This window comes from Odontesthes bonariensis, chromosome 14, assembly GCF_027942865.1.
Source record: "Odontesthes bonariensis isolate fOdoBon6 chromosome 14, fOdoBon6.hap1, whole genome shotgun sequence".
NCBI lineage: Eukaryota > Metazoa > Chordata > Actinopteri > Atheriniformes > Atherinopsidae > Odontesthes > Odontesthes bonariensis.
Genome location: NC_134519.1, coordinates 30,088,021 through 30,092,163, shown reverse-complemented (window position 1 = coordinate 30,092,163; position 4,143 = coordinate 30,088,021).

Genomic DNA, 4,143 nt, shown 5'->3' with positions numbered 1-4,143 from the left:
CAGAGATATAGAGAGGCAGAGAAAGACTTGGAGAGACAGCAGAGGAGGGAGGGAGTGGGAGGCTTGCTGATGTCACATCTGCACTAAACCAATCCCTGCAGCCATGGTCACATGGCTGCTGTCCCCTGATGCCTTAGCACCTCTCCCCTTGCCTTGAGCAGACAGTCAACTGCCTGCATAAAGTACAAGATCTCAGACAATACAATAAGCTTCGTGGCATTTTGCCTTTACATCAGTGCACTTCAGTACTTTTTGTTGATTTGCTTCATTAGAAATTCACAATATAATTATAGTTTGTGAGGGACAACCCTATAATTACTGGCTCTAGAGAATGAAGAGAAAAGAGTGTCCTAAGGTACTTTGTGGATATTATGAATAGACTTTTGAATGAAACGAGAGAGGAAAGAGTATTCTGTCATTGTTGGTCAGTTACTGAACCATATGACATCTTATATATATGATGTCTTTTAATGCGCGACACATAAAAGCCCTTATAAAAGGGCCTTGGGTTTTTTGAGAACAGGAGTTAGGCAAAGCATGCTGTGTGCAGGAATAAGACTGTAATATTTAATAGACTTTAATATTCTACAAGTAAAAACAGCCCAGTGGAGGAGCTGTTCAGCCTTCACCCGTGTAGTGTTAGAGTGGAGACTGAAGAGAAAAGCTTGGGTGGTACTAAAATACAGAGAGGGTGACAGGTTTGCGTAAAAAACAACTTAAACACCTTGGTAAAGTGCTGTAAGTTGTGCTGCTAGACCAGATTCAATCTACCTGGTTACTGATTCTCCAAGTGTCTGGAACCCCAGAGAAGGGATGCATCATTCCTCAAAAGATATTCCCTTATTTGGTGTTCTTATGGTGTTGGGGGACAGTGCTGTCTAAGATGTTGATCCAAAATATCCAATGGATGTTGAGTTGAGATGAGATTTGGTGATGGTGAAGGCCATAGCATATAATTCACATTATTTGCATGTAATTCACATCAATTTCTTATTCATCAATTCATTCATACTCATCAAACAATTTCCCTCACACTTACCCCTTATGGATGAGGGTATAGTTAGGGAAGTTCTTTTCTGTGAAAATCCGAAATTATTTCAAAGATTTTTCTTCAGGCCTGTCCAGGGTGTACCCCGCCTCTCGCCCATTGACTGCTGGGATAGGCTCCAAGCCCCCCCGCGACCCGACCGACGGATTCAGCGGTATAGAAAATGGATGGATGGATGGATTTTTCTTCATTGATTTGGATGCTGTGCTAAAGCATCAGTAGAAGGTTTTGCTAAAGCATCAGAATTGTTTTCTAAATGTGCTCATTTGCAGAGTTATAATCAGTGACTTATGAAGGTCTTAAAGCTATGGTAGGTAATCCTAGAGAGCTAGCAAGAGAGCTAGCAAGATTCGAAAGTGTCCCCTCCTCTAAGCTCCACCCCCCCCTCCCCATTCCGTCAGTGCTTCATCCAAAGCCGGTAGAACCGCATGCGCACACGGAGCAGGGAGCCGACAGAGGGGGGCGTAGGCAGAAAGCAGAGGCATCTGATTGGTTTTTGTAGGCGCTCCAATCCGAGATCAGCGGGACGCTGATCTCGGATTGGTCAGCTTTTTCTCAGTCCTGCAGCTGCCACAGAGGTCTGATTATTTTCGTCCCTTTTTCTAAATACATCTTGTATAGATTTCTCTCAGGACAGACGGACCATTTCACCCAGTATTACAAAATGTGTTTCTGAACAGGATTACCAACCATGCCTTTAACCCTCTCGGAAAGAGTTTCTGTTCCGAGTAAAATGATGGAACAGTCCTGGCAGACAGAGACTACAGACAGAACGGGAACAGTAAAGGAGGAGGAATTGAAGTGCTTGTTAACAACAGATGGGTTTCCTTACATGTTGTCTACTGAGAGTTCAACTGTCAATGTTGCACATCATTTACTTGGTTAGAAAATCTAAATAATAATGATAATCATTCCATCCATCCATCAGTTTTCTATACCCACTTATTCTAGTGGCTTGATTATTCAGCTGCTTTTAATGGCTGTCTGATTTGTGGCAGAATGAGTCATTGATAGAGGAAGGACAGGCAAGGTGAGACAGTTTAGAGGGCATGTGTCTTGTCATTGTGCGTTGTTGTGAGCAGAGGTGTTTCTGCTCAAGAGGTCATTTAATTTTAAAGCAGGAAAAAAACTTGCTGTTTCTCTTCTCCCATGCATTCAGTGTATTATTGAAGAAACTGGTGAGCGAGCCTTCGAGAGTAATCCAGTGCAGATACGTCATGTAAAAACCTAATGCTGTTTGCTTAACTAAATATCCATGACACCAACAGCTAAAAACACTTCAAAATCTAAAACCTGAAAGATTCCAAAAACAAGGATCTGAACGTGTCGCCATTATCGTTTTCCCACTACTGAGGTTTATTTGTAGTCCTTGTAGTTAGCCTGAGCGTCCTGGAGTAATTGTTAATGAGCTTACCTAACAAGAGGCCACGGGGTGTTCCCGTGTGCTTTCTTCCTTACATAAGATGTCATCCGGGGGTCAGAGGTAGCGGTAGCTGGGATTAGAGGGCACGAGGAGCGGGACAATACTGCTTCTAATGGTACATACAATACTGCACAGAGGGTCATACGTAAGACAGAAAAAGAAATTAAGCATGTCGTGTTTGCTTTTGATGGTGGAATCAGTTGCGTTAGACCTCAAAAGAACAAGCGGCTTGTTCCAAAGAGCAAGACTACAGTAACTTTGACTGACACCTGATGACCTGAAAAGCCTGATTGGGTTATAATCTGTCAGCAAGTCAGGTGTACTTAGCGGCAAAAACCAATATGAGCGCATGGCTGAGCCAACAGCTGTTGAAGTGAGTAAAGATATTTTCCACGTGTCTAAAGGTTCACTCCCAGGCAGGTTAGCCTCCAATGATAGAAGACACACAGATTACATTCAGTGCAGTAGTAGTAGTATAGTTTATTTATAAAGCACCTTTCACAAACAAATGTCACAAAGTGCTTTACAGAAAGTGACAGCGTAACAAGTAAAACACTAAAGCACGAAAGGACGGCCCTCACAGAAGCCTGACTGCAGGAAACTGACAGGATTATGATTGACTGCAAATCCTCTCACTCTGTGTTGCTTCTATACTGCCTCCTACTGGATACATTTATTAACACTTCTTTTTTTTGTCCACATAATCGTATTCATAACATTAGGAAGAAAAATTCAAAAGTATTGAGCCACCCCTCATTTCTTAGCATTGAGATGGAAAAAAAATAAAACATCTTCCTTTAAATTGGTCTCGATCAATATTTCTCCAGGCTTTCTTCAGGTAATTCAATATTTTTGAAATATTGGCCGCTTTTTTCAACTCATTTGAAGTCCAAGAAGGCAGAAAGACAATGAAAAGCCCTTTGAACAGGTCATTTGCAATGTTCTGAAAAAGTGCAGCTCAAGGTTGGATTGAACAAAGAGATAACTGTAATCATCCCTTGGAGTGCCTTTAAATCTATCATTAGAAAATGGAAAGAACCTGGCACCATAACTACAAACAGAGACACCAAAGGTAACCCTGAAGGAGTTGCTATGATCCACAGTAGAGACTGGAGTGTCTGTACATATATGACCACTTTAAGCTGCAGACTCCCCAAAGCCAGACTCTATGGAAGAGTAGCCGGGAAAAAAATCCATAACTTGAAGGGAAAAAAGATCAAGAAGGCATGAGGGGGGCTCTCCAAGCTTGTAGAGTAGAGTTCTGGGAGAAGAGACTATAACTGAACTCAAACACAAAAACACAGTGTGTGGTGCTAACCCAAGCTCTCTCATCACCCCACAGTGAAGCATGATGGTGGCAATATCATGTTCAATTAAATTCAAATTCAAAAATACTTTATTTATCCCAGAGGGAAATTAAATGTTGATGTAACTCAATTAAATCAAGGAGTTATTATAGATGCTGATGGCTGTGGGCAGGAAAGATTTCCTGTAGCGGTCCGTTTTGCATCCAAACTGAAGAAACCTTTGACTGAAGAGACTCTGTTTTTTTATAACAGTCTCATGGAGAGGATGTTCAGGGTTGTCCATAATTCTCTTGATTTTATGCAAAATCCTTCTTTGCATTATTGTCTCCAGAGGTTCCACAGTCGTCCCCAGAACAGAACCAGCC